The sequence below is a fragment of the Tympanuchus pallidicinctus genome, unplaced genomic scaffold (assembly GCF_026119805.1).
Source record: "Tympanuchus pallidicinctus isolate F22 unplaced genomic scaffold, pur_lepc_1.0 scaffold2, whole genome shotgun sequence".
In the NCBI taxonomy this organism is placed as follows: Eukaryota; Metazoa; Chordata; class Aves; order Galliformes; family Phasianidae; genus Tympanuchus; species Tympanuchus pallidicinctus.
In genome coordinates this window covers 48,116,784-48,130,476 of record NW_026294721.1, presented here as the reverse complement: position 1 = coordinate 48,130,476, position 13,693 = coordinate 48,116,784, and the positions used below count along the sequence as shown (strand labels likewise).

The 13,693-nt window shown below is 35.2% G+C and overlaps 1 long non-coding RNA gene across 1 annotated transcript; it reads right to left on the bottom strand.

The window, feature by feature from the left end:
* Positions 1 to 1,036: 1,036 nt before the first annotated feature.
* On the bottom strand, positions 1,037 to 12,171 carry LOC128080398 (uncharacterized). The gene is made up of 4 exons (XR_008206658.1): positions 12,077 to 12,171; positions 8,761 to 8,982; positions 7,550 to 7,644; positions 1,037 to 2,060 (listed from the first exon to the last, which is right to left on the bottom strand). It is a non-coding gene; the product is annotated as an uncharacterized LOC128080398 (long non-coding RNA).
* Positions 12,172 to 13,693: the final 1,522 nt, after the last annotated feature.

Genomic DNA, 13,693 nt, shown 5'->3' with positions numbered 1-13,693 from the left:
TTTTTAAAAATATAAAACCATAGATCTCATTTTCAGTGAACTAAGATGATACCATGACACAGGTGAAACATTTTATTTAGATAAAGAAAGGATGAAATGACCTAGGAGAAGTGCCAGCAACAAGCAAATTAAAAATGGAAGAAAATGAGCTCTACCAAAATGTTACGAGCAGCAGCAGCAGCAGCAGCAGATTATATAACAACTTCAGTTGCCCATGAATATGATAGACCTGTGCAAATGTGATAATTTCCAAAAGTTTGTGACATGTTTTGGAAAAGAGCACTCTGCAGGACGCTCATCAGATTTCTTATCTTTGAGTGGATTAGGAGAATAAGAATTATAAAGTGACTTACTCTGGGACTAAACAAAAAGTAGTCATATTCTAGGTATCAATCAAGTAACAAAGCAACTCAAATTCAAATGATTTTTTTTCTGATGGAAGGAAAATATCACTAATGAATCAAAGCAATTACTGTATTTTACAAGACCACATGAGAACTAAAAGATATTCTTTATATTATTCCATTCACTAAGGAATATTATAACACTCTGGAGAAAGTAAAAAGAAATCCAAAAATCAACAAATACTCTTTCCACAAAAGAAATGTAAACTGAGAGAAGATCTTAGAGAGAGAGAGAGAGAGAGAGAGAGAGAGAGAGAGAGAGAGAGAAAACAAAAAACAAAAAAAACCACACAACTGATACAAAGGTTTGGGCAATGACAAAATTTCTCCATGAAATATTTCTGAAAACACATGCAGAACCTGGTTCTAAACTGAGGAAAAAGAGATGTCCAGGTCAGAAAGAAATAGAGAGAAGAAAGAATTAAAAAAAAAAAAAAAACAACAGAATTAAAATATAATAAAATCATAGAATGGCTTGGATCAGAAAAGACTTCAAGGATCATCAATTTCTAACCCCCCTGCCACAGGTAAATTTTAGGTATGTTAGGCAGGGCATAATCTTGTATAAACCTATCAGCTTAATTATCACTATTTTCCCACATAAAGATTCTTTAGAAGTAGAAGTGAACAAAGAATAGAGAAAGAAATGCACGTATATCAATCAACTTGAAATATACTTTACAGCAATGAGGTCTAGCACACAGCATATATCCTGTTCAAGAGTACACTTTTATCAGTGAAAATTTCCAATGTATATATATTGTCTGCTGCATAATACAAATATGTTGAAAAAAAATAATTTTTCACAGATAAATGGTAATACAAAAAATAAAATAAATACAAATCCGTTCAGTCTCAAAGCATTCAGTTTGAAAAGAAAGCCTCAAGATCATGCTCAAAATCAAGCCACAACTTGGTCTATTCAATAATACTGATTTATATGTTCTATTTGATGACTACCACAAAGCTTTTCCCAGAAATAGTTACACTGCAAAAGGAGCATACAGCTCTCTTTATTTTTTTAATAAATATTTTCTTACTTAATATAATCAAATCAATTTGTATCACAGCCTCAAGATACTTTCACTTCAGACCAGTTTGAGAAGCTGGCACCCTAAGCATCAAAGTCTTTATCTGATAAATTACATTTAATCTGGAAACTAGTAAACTCTCCACATAACAAAGATGAGTAATGTCCTGTACAGAGTTTATAAAAATTTTCTTTGGAATGTCTTTAAGTAAGAGTCATGACAAACATAAACGAAGATCATGTAAATTAACTCTGGGAGCACACTGCTAAATGGTTATAAATGATATGATGGTGGCAAAAGTGAACAGAGAGAAAAAACTTGAAGGAATGCCTTTTCCATTTGTCAAGATATGGTGGGAAACATCCCTGCTGCTACTTATTACATTGATTTCACCTCAGTACTGAAACTGTAATGATACATTTTGTCCTGTCTTTGTTTATGTATATATACAGTGACCAGAACAGTTAAGTCCTTTTTGATCTCAACTTCTTGCCTTTTAACAGTACAGATAACAGCGAGCAGAAGGCAATTTCCTTAATTCAAAGGTGAACTATTGCTTTCATTGGTGCTGATTTTAGTCTTGAAACTTCTGCTGTGCTGAACAAAGTTAATTGTTATAATGTTGCTGAAATAAAGAAAACACATATTAGAAACGAAAACACTTTAAAGAACATAATTGAAAGAATCTAAAAGAATTGATCAGCCAGGTGGTCTAGACTACTGGAAGAAATAGAAACTGAAACCATACCCAAATACGTAGGATGGATATGTTTGTATTGGTTTCTCATTTTTCCTCAGTTTATAATTTATACACATTTGAATTATTTATTCATCCTGAATCAAAAGTAAGTGCAAACCTGCCAGCAGGTATTTACTAAGTATATTGAAAATTTGTAAAATACCACACAGGACACATTTAAGACACGCTTTAAAAATAACAGATTGAAAGTGATTTTAGGGTGACAGACTTGAAGAATAATTTCAGTCTTGGGTAATGAAATGGGAGCTGCCTAAAAAAAAAAAAAAAAGTGACTTACAGAGATGTTAAATAGAACAACAACAGAAAAGATGGCTAATTCATTACCCTAACATTCATAGGTTTTTACAATACTGAAATAATGAGTAGAAATTGTGAATATGCTTAGTATCTGAAGGGGTGAGAGAATAAGAAGAATGAAGATATGACACTCCATATGTTGTTACAGTTAGTTACTGAGATTCAGTTCCATGTTGGGCCCCAAACTGCTCACTAAACTGAAACAATAGAAAACGTAAGCACAAATGTCAAAATAAAAATAAGCTGATGAATATGCACATGCATTTGATACTCAATAAGAAAAAATAAGTGTCAGCAGCTAATTTCCTTTGTCTCTCCTGATTGGTGGGATATAAGCAATCCTTTTACCTCCTTGAGATCATAAAACATTCTTTGCTAAGTCTCAAAAAGTTTGTGTTCATTGAGAAAGGCAGCACGTACATTTCTATTGTTTTGAGTTGGATCAGTATTATAACTTTTATCTTATTGACTACTGCATTTTTGCAATCCTGTTCTCTGTAAGAGCAGAAAAGACAAACTGTTTATCGGAATGCTATGTATTACACAGGATTTTGATGTTAATAAATAAATAAATAAATAAATCAAGGAAAGAAACATATAGATTCTGCTATCATCGTGAATATCTCACTCAAAGATTGCATTTTCCTGCAGTTGCACTTCTGGGTTTTTATTTTATTTCTCCTCTATGACCAATGATAGCACTTTCTGAGCTACTAAATTATTCCACCCACCTCAGGAAGATAGATTATTTTTTGAACTTATAGTTGCACTAAGTTGTATCAGGATATTTTTTGTGTGTCAGAAAAAGAAATCTAGTTTTTGTTTCAGTACTCACAGAGACACAGATTCTATTCTAGCTTAAGGTGCTCATACCACACCCATCACAGTGACAGCAAGAAATGGAAAGAGAACAATATTTTCTGCTCTCTGATTATAGTGGAAGCTGCTGCCTTTTTTTTTTTTCTCTCCTCTCTGTGAGTTACTTGTAGATGCCTGGTTTTGCAGTGAGTTAACACAGTGAAGTTGATTTCAACAGAAGGAAGGCAGTGAGAAAACCAAGTCACATTTAAAACCTGGGTTCAGTGGTGTCTGTATAAATTTCATATATCAGTGGAATTCCATTTCTTTCCACTTTGTGCACCAGTAAGACTGGTTCATAAAAGATGCAGAATATAGACATTTAACAACGTTGGAATTTCCATTTACTGTGATCCTGCAGAAAGATATAAGTGCTGTGCTCAAAATGTGAAAGAGATCAATGTCTCACAACCTGTACAGCAGAGGTCACACAGGTATATTCTATAACCTGAAATTGAAATAGTATAGTCTAATAAAGCACAGTTACATCTGTGCACCTAAAGAAATCCTAAAATTGCGTCCTCCCTCGGGAAGTATTAATGATTCCTCCTGACTACAGTGATATCAACGTTTCTACTGGTCCTACTTAGAAAAATATATCATAGCTCACATACTTTGTAATTTAGAAGTGAAAGATCTGTTTCCTATGGAAAATCCCAAAAATATTATTTCATATCTATCTCCTAAAAATTCTGTTACTATGCCTCTGCTCGGGATTGAATCACCACTCCTTGCCTAGACATTCTGCTTTCATCTCCTACCATGTGTCCTTTCACTAAGCATATCCTTCTGTTTCCTATCCGTCTAACATATGTCCAGACTCTTAGCTGGTTCTTTCTCTGTTTTAACAGATTTTTACACCTGGCCTGAAACACAGCATCTGGAACACCTGATGGCATTAATGAAACCTGTGATTGATTTTGGATCAAAGGTTTTCTTGGTAGCAGCTATCGTTAGCTCTCAATGTATTCCACAATAAGCCATCTTTTCATAGCAAGGATTTTCAAATAAGCCCCCCTAATCTGTATTTGAGATTTACATAGCCTCTGCCTTTTAATGTTTAAAGTACAATTTGCATAATGGACATATCTTGTTACCCACATGCCTTTAATTTCTGATATGCATGAGTTTCCTTCAAGTGCTCATTCCATCACAACACTGTGAAGCAGCAAGGTATAATGCTTATTTCAGAGACTGGGGAATGAAAAAGGGAAAGTTAAAATCTAGGAAACACCTAATTCAGGCATTTATAATTATTTTCAGAATCTAGATGTCAATGATTGATTCATCTCAATAGATTTTCTGTAACATCTGGCAACTACTTTTAATCAGTAAATTAAATACCTAGGGTATATGCTTCTTTTGTAGAATGTCTTGAAATTGTAGGTGTCTGACCAACTACCACCGAGTTGTCTTGTCTCACCATGTACCTCATCTTCCTCTATCCTTTTTTCTGTCTCACCCTCTCATGTGTAATTAGTACTCTTGCTCACAAATGCCTGTTTTCCAAAAGCTTGTTTTGCAAACTTCTAAAAGAAACATGTTTTGTTAAAACTCCAAAATATATTTGTACAACCTTTCTTTTCTTATTGACTTATAAGCTCTCAACAAGGAGCTTTCAGAAGGCATATTACCTTTTTAATATACTAGGGTTTTTTTGGTTTTTTTTTTTTTTTTTTTAAATGAGCTCTCATTACCTTATATCTTCTTTTTAAATTGCTATATTGTGGGAATACAAGAAAAACTGTTCAGAGCAGAAGCTGTTGAGCAAGATAAACAGCATGAGAATCAAGGACACCTCTAGAAGAAGAAAGAACATCTCACAGCTCTGATTGGATAAGCGCCTGTGTGAACAGTTGAAAAGTGTTTTGTAGAATGCTCTATTGACATATAGGAATAGATGGGAAAGCTAGAAAAAGAAAACTTGTGAAGGTATATAAGTGATGTGAGAACTTGTAATAAATGATTTGGATCATTCACATCTGAGTCCGTGCATCATACGCTGCACTATATATGTCTAAAAAGTAGCACAGATTTCTCCTATTTTCCCTGCTTCTCCTTCATCCTGCCTGTAACTACACATCATAGTTTTTCTACAAATGCTTTCCCACTATATATGTAATATTACATTAGTCATGTAGCAAAAGTTTCTGTCATTACTCAGAATGCAGAAAAACTTTAAGTCTCTTTGATGCGTTACAGCTCACATCACATCACATCATTGTGAGTCACGCAAAGACAGAAGCAGATATAACAAGACAGTGCATCAAATCTCTTCAGGCTTATACTCAAGGTGCAAAAACAAATGCTATCACAGAAGCTTGAAAGGCTGCTTTATAAGACTCATCACCAGAAAGCATGCATCATGTGGCAGTGCTGTACTTTAAGTGCTTCTGTAAAACACTAATACATTGCTTGATAACATAATGGCAGCACAAACTTACTGACATGGTGGAATGAAGTGTTGCTAAACATAAAAAGACAACAGAGTAAATAAATCTAATAGAACGAGTATGCTGTAAGGAACAGTATCAGAGAGATGCAGCGTTTTACTAACACTTTACCTTCCTACTGATTTCTTTGTTTACAACCCTGCTAAATAGCAACTCATTTAGAGTACATGCTATTTTCACAGCACTCCCTGAGCTCTGCACATCCAAGAAGAGACCATCTGTTCACTTTTGAAAGCCTTATAAAAGAGGATGATTCTTGTTTGCCCAAAGTTTCAGATTCCTTCCTAAAGATCTTACACTCTTAAAAACTGTCCCTCCCATTATTTACTGGTAAATTATTACAGTGCAGTACCAGGTTTAATTTGCCTTATTAAAGCACTTTCAAGTCTTCGAAAGATAACAGGCAACATTTGTTCAGTGTGTGCTTTGGTGGGACACAGCGGTCAACTATTGTGCAAGATCTGCAATTACACAACTAACAGCATTCTAGTCTGATTCTTTCAGCATAGCTTATTGGCTGACTGCTTATTAATGATAGTGAGTACAATGTCAGTGTACTAATTACAAAAAATTGCAATATTACTCTACTTTAAAGTTATGAAAACACATATGTAAATATTGAGTATGATACTTCTTTTTCCTCTAGAACCATCTTTATGTTGCACCACTTAAAAACATTTTTTCAAAATGTTTGTGTACAAATGTCTACCTTATAAGAACAGAAATTTTATGCCAATTGATCATACCATTTCAACACTGAACGTGAGAAAAAAAGTGAAATATAATTGATAGCAAAGGGCGTCTCAAGAAAAAAAAAAAAAATAGTGAATCGGATGAGAACTTTTGAAAGAAGTTTGATGTCGTAGTGATTCCTGAAAGGAAGGAAGTAGCTTTCTAGTCTTCACTCATTAATTTATCATTAACATCAATGCAGTTTGAAGGATTACATGCATTTAAAGACTCACTTTGGAGAAAGAAAAAAAAAAAAAAAAAAGCAGTATCTTGGTTCCCCAAGAACAAAAAGAAAATACAGGTTTATTAGTGCCTACCTGATGTAGTAAGAAAGATACAGAGCAAGCTCCTCAAATTGTCTGTGAACAGACAATTTCACGTTTTAACATTAAAAAGTCCATTCTCTGAGTTTGCTGTAAGCACCTATTGTACAAGTGCCAGAAGGCAAGGTCTTTCACTCAAGTTTAAAAAAATTGGGCTTCTGTTCTTAAAATATAACAATGAAAGTTAAGAATAAACACTTTTCCTTTGTAGGACACTGATTGAAGAGAGGACCTTTTAAATAGCTTTCAGCTAAAAGCAAGTTCAGAAATTGTATATTGATTCAAAAACCCACAACAGCATTTGAAAATGAGAGTTCTAGAAAGATGTGGCACTTTTAAGAACTAAGCTTTATTCTTTGTCATCTTCTGCAGTTGTACTTTTTCTGCATGAATAAAAAATCTCTCTTCAAAGCTATAATTCCTTGTGTATTTCTACCATTTTTTCATAAATAAAAACTGAGAGAAAGAAAAGAAATAAAACAAGGCAGATGATTCTCAGTAGTTTTTTAGTTCCTGACACTTTGGGAACTAAAGACTATGGAAGAGTAGAGCCAGTGTCTGGGCATGAGAAACCTCTTAGCAGCCAGGTTAAAGGAATTTTGTTTATGCAGCAGTGTCCACTCAGGGCACTGAAAATTACTGAAATAATAATTCCTTTCCTCAAAAATAAGGAATTATGAAGTATTTATACTTAAGAAAAGAATTAAGGAGACTCCTGAGTCTCCTTAAGTAGCCTTGCAGTGCTGTAATGGTCTTGTGGTTTCAGTAGTCAGCTTGAAGCTCCCTCTGAAAAAAAACAAAAAACAAAACAACAACAACAACAACAAAAAAACACACAAAAAAAAAAACCCACACATTGAACTGAAAAAGCTGGGTCCAAATTCCAACAGCCCATTTGAAGTACAGAATGGAAGATTTCACCTTGATGTCTATGCTTACATGCGTGCTTGTGTCTACGTTCAATTTATTTTTGGTGCCCTTCAGGATGTTCTATTATCAGAAGTATAACACACTAGAAAATAGTAGTGAAATTAAAGCATTTTATAGGAAAAATGTCAGAAACACCAAAGAAATCAAATTCCCAGTGAAGATTAATGATAGTGTTCTCATATACACCAAATGGATGTATATAAAAGTTTCCCTCTTGTGAAACTAAGTGAAAAACTAAAGTGAAAGAAGGATTAGAAAAGCAAAAAGGAAAATGTTATTATGGGTTCTTCTTAAGAGGAAATAATTTTTATCACTTAGTGTTGTTTTTTCAAAACAATTCAGTAATTAGAAAACTTATAGAATAATAATCACAGCTTAACATTCTGAAAAGGCCTTCCATGAATGTAGCTATTTCAACTTATGCACTTCTATGAAATGGGAAAAGAGGGGGGAAAAAAGATGCCAGCGTATTTCTGAGAGTTTTTTTAGAGAGGTTCTTGAAAGAACCTCCTCTACCTTCGCCCATGATTTATTGTTTAATAAATCAGTTCCATATTGCTGTGTCACTCAGGCACAAGGAGAAAGAGAGATGCTTCTATAGTCTTAGGTGTTTGACTTCAGAATGTTAAAGTGTACTTGAAAGTTGGTGGACTAATTCATGCTGGTCCAATGATGGAAACACCCATAAGATCACAATTAGCAAGACATTGAATTCTGCTGGAGATACAGAGCTTCTGAAATCCTATAATGTCACAGCATCCTGACAACGTTTTCTCAGAAACAATTTTTTGCAAGGAAAGGTGACATAAGATCTACATAGGAAAACAAACATCCTAGAAGAAAGAAGCAATTTAGAGAATCCTTTTTTACTTGTTTCATGTATGGAACTGTTGGGTCACAGCCTAAACCACTGACTGATTACCTGGTGAAAGGGCTGGCTCAGCCCTGGGAACAGAGATGAAGACAATTTACCTGTGTGACTGGAAGGGGTGGCTCCTGGCTCCACCTTCTTAGACTGCATTTAAGGGTTGACTGCCATCCTTGGATCTCTGATTAGAGATCCCTCCCTTGTGGAGTTTTCCCCTGTAAGCCTAGATCCTCAGAGACAGATGAACATTCCTTTCCTGTTTGTCCCTTTTGCCATTCCACTTCTGTATCACCTCTCCACTACACTAATCTTTCTGACTAACATTTCTGTTAAGACAAAATAACAATATTATCAACAACAGTATCCATAGAGCCTTTAAGGCTGTAAAATCTGGAATCAATGAACTTCTTTGTGCTCTACCAAAACTTCAGTCTTCCCCCAACTGATTAAAGTTATTCAATAGCTGCAATCTTCCATTTTAAGATTGAAGAGAACGTAAGACTAACCAAATTGCCTTTTAATGGTATGTATCTTAAACATCAAATTGTGCTTTACTTTCCATAAATCTCAAGATTTTAACTTGAAGTATAAGGCATTCCTTCTTAACTTAATTATTTGATAAGATTAGAAATAAATTATTAATCTGAATCTCAAAGAGATCTCTATGTCTTCACGTATTAAGAATGTAATCTTCCTGTGCTAGTGGAAGGAGAGAAGGGAGAGGCTATAGTCTACAAATATCTTCAATGACAAGGAAAATCTGTTTCAGACATACTTCATATTTGAGATATTTCTTCGTAAATTCTCTTTCCCCCTCTCTCTAGTTTCTATATGAAGTTGGCTTTGTCTGGCCAAGACACGAACAAGAGAAGAGCTAATTAACGTTGCTCCTTCTGTTAGCACATAAATAAATAACAGTAGGCATTGGAGGTCAGTATAGCACAATCTTATCCTCTCTCACAATACTGCCAACTGAATTAGTAGTTTCAGCACTACTTTAGTCCTAGCTGGATGAGAGACTTGAGCAAATGGTAAGCGCTAGCACCACTGCAATATGGAGTCCTGTTCTCTGCCCTTATGGGAAAAGTGAAGGCAGTACATATGACAGCCCACAGAAATCAAACCAAAGTGAGCAACATAAATACAGATCACACAACATTTTGTGAATATTTATCAGCATCTGTTGGGAGAGCATGGCATAGTGAATGTGCTCACAAGCCAGAGCAAAATTGTTGGCCATGAAAAGGAATGGATGGTTTATTAATGGATGGTTAAGAAATTAGTAAGTTTTCATACCACACATCTACCTAAGTTACTAATTAAATTAATTAATTTCATTCATCTCAGTGCTGCTCACTGGTAATACGGCAGACTCCTTTATTACACTATTTTAGAGTCAGCTTTTGTCTTGTCTCAAAACAGAGAGGAATGAGAGATTCAAAAGCCAAGAGAACAGTTCAAAGCAGAGCTAAACTGTACTTAGATACTGCATTAGTGACAGAATGAAATTATGATAAGGAGTAAAGAATAACATTAAATAAGCTTCTAACAGAATCTAAGCATGTTCACCCCTTATGTTATGTGCGAACAAATGGAAAAGCCATTGTCTTTATGAATGGCCTGGATTAATAATTGTGCTGTTAAAATACATGTGTTTCTGCGCTGCCAATGGCTTCCAGAAATAAGCTCAACTTTCTATTTCTAATTTAATGTAGCAAAATTATCAGATGCTTATTGTTAAGGATTATGAAGCAAATTTATGGATTAGGTTAGTTTTCCACATATTTCTTTGGTTATTCTTTTTTTATAGTAGTCAATTTATAACTCCTAGAAAAAAAAATAATAATTTAAAAAAAAAAAAATCAGACTAGCAAATCTTGTCATTACTGATTAAAAAAACAAAACAAAACAAAACCAAAAACAGTGCTGTTTGGATAAAAAAAAACTGTCAGGTCTTGATACATCTAGCACTAAGTCAAGATTCTGTTTTGCAAACAGCCATGCGTGATTGTTGCAATGGAGTTCCACAGGTGTGCATAATTTTATTCATTCACAGGAGACCTTCAAGTGGTAATACCCTTTATTTATTGTTAACTTGAGATAAATTTAAAACAATAGTTGAAAGCTGAAAAAAAAAAAACAAAAAAAAAAAAAAACCAAACTGCTTTATCTGTGGAAATCCTTAAATTTCAGGTCCCTTTTCTTTGGTTACCAATAAGTCTTACAAAAATATACCTAAATTATGTATTATAAGTTATGTTATAAATACACAGCTCACAATGCAGTTTACAGACAAGATGTGCCCCGGGAGCACACAGAAAGGCGTGCTGAGTCTGGAGAGCACAGGAATTTTACAGAGGAATTTAACCCCTAGAGAGCAGGTGTTTCTATGACACATGCCATCACACTGGGAGGCATTCTTAAAAGCCAAATCACAACTATATAGATCACAGACGAAAACATGGCTGGTTTTTTGTTTGCTTGTTTTTAATTCAAATGAACCTTCTCTTTTCTAGAGAAAGAGTATGTTACTAAATCCTAGCATTGAAAGAATCAGTGAACCTGTCATCATGTGCTTCATAGCTTCAAATAACAGCACTTGACTTCAAAATGCTGGGTTAGCCCAACTTATTTAGCTATAACTACAGTAAAGAATCAATAGTAAAGTTTTTTCAAAAATGAAAGAAGACTTCTACAAGAACTTCACAAGATACTTCTATTTCTGGCAAGATTTAAACATCGTAGTCTTTTTAAAAATCTTTTAGTAAGTAAACACATCTAGTTACAGTAGCAGGAATGTTCTGCTATACCCCACGTATACGAGTACAATCAATTATTCAGTTTTGTTGCATGAGTGTCAAGAGCTTCTGCTATGCAAAGATCTGCAGAAACTGGTAACTCTAGGAAATTGTAAGTAGCTCCTATATTGCAGTAAATTTGTTCTTAAAACCATTTTTCTCAAACGTGCAATATGTTACCATGGCACAAGACACTCTTTTCATAATGATGAGTTTTTCATTTTTAGGGTCACCAAAACAAATCTGGTTGTGATTATTCTGCCATAGAAGATATAGTAATGGTAGTGTTGGTTAGAAAGGGACCGATACAGAGACAATGAAGAAGATATTCGTTTCTAATATTTGTTCCTACCAGGAACAAAAGTATTGCTATCTAACTGAGACAGTAATACTTTTGAAGTACTTTGAGAGAATTTATATGAAAAACAATTCTTTCAGGACCTAGTTATCTTTGGCAGTAGTACCTAAGGTATTTTCCTCATTGTCAGGGAAGAAAAGAAGGAATAATCACAGTGCAATATAATTTGTTCAGCAGTGAAATTACTTTTGATAGGTTCTTTGTGATACTAGAGAAAGTATCATTAAGAATATCAACAATCATATACAGGAAAGGTTGACTCACCCAACTGATGATAGGGGTTTAGGCCATGGACACTCCTTCTCAGAAAGCAGCTAAAGGAGACATCCTCCTTTTAGAGGCTAGTCCCTAAATGTGCCCAGGGAAGGATTGACCCAGGGCTTACCACTCCCAGTCAGGTGGGAAATGCACACCTGTGCTTCCTGCATCAGACACACCCCTCACTAAGTGATCCAGTATGACCTTGAATGTCTCCAGGGACAGGGCATTCCCTACCTCCAAGGGCAACCTGTTCCAGTGCATCATCACTCTTATTGTAAAAAAACCTCCTTCTTTATGTCCAGTCTAAATCTCCTCTCTTTTAATTTGAAGTCATTTCCCCTTGTCCTTTCACAGAAGACTCTGTTATAGCCTGAAACCTTCTTTCTTACAGCCTCCTTTAGATATTTAAACACCATTCCCAGGTCTCCTCAGATCCTTCTCTTCTCAAGGCTGCATAGCCCCAGCTCCATCAGACTGTCCTCATAGGGGAGGTGTTTCATATCTTGGATAATTTTTGTGGTCTTCTTCTGGACGTGCTCCAACAGGCCCATATCTCTCCTGTGAAGAGTGCTCCACATTTGAAGACAATGCTCAAGGTGAGTACTCACCAGCGCAGAGCAGAGGGGCAGGATCACCTCCCTTGGCCACACTTCTGTTGATGCATCCAGGATACAGTTATCTTTCTGGGCTGAAAGGAACATTACTGGCTCATGTCCAGCTGCTATCCACCAGAACCCTCAAGTCCTTTTTGGAAGATCTGTATTCCAGGCTTTCATCTCCCAAGCTTGTACTAATAGTAGAGGTTGCCACAACCAAGGTACAAGACCTTGCACTTTGCTTTGCTGAAAGTCATGAGACATATCTGGGCTCACTGCTTGAGCCTGTCTAGGTCTCTCTAAATATTATCTTGTCTCTTGAGCATGTTGATGGCACCACACAGCTTGGTTTCACCTGCAAACTTGCTGAGGACATCAACATCCCACTGTTGATGTCATTGATGAAGATGTTGAAGAATACTGACTCTAGTACTGACTCCTGACCAACACTCATCACTGATCTCCAGCTGGACATTGAACCCCTGACCAGCACTCTCTGGAAATAATCTTGGAACCAATTCCTCATCCTTCAAAAAATCTCATTTGTTCCTGAAATCTCTACATATATTGGCAAGATCTCATATCATTAATTCCATTGAAGTCACTTTGAAAAATAGATATTGCAATATGTTTCATGGGAATGTAACACCATCAGGTACCTATAAGGAAATGAATTTCTCTCTAAGGAATGTAATATTGATTATGCAAGCAATTTAAAAAAAAAACAAAAACTGTACATGAATATAGAAATGATTTAATCTGACTTTAAATGGCAACAACTTAAATCAATAGAACAGCAATTTAAAAATCCAAAGCCAATGCTACCAAATAGTAATTCTGGCAGGAGTGTCTATCCTCACACCTTCTTCACAGATAAGCTAGTCTCATCTATTTTATTTTTTTTTTTGACTTCCCCCTCCTCCCATCGACCTCTTATTGGGCTTTTCTTTTTTTTCTGCTGAATATGAGTTTGAATGAACTCTGCAGTGTCAGACAGTAGTTCTTAATTCTTCTTACAGCCCTG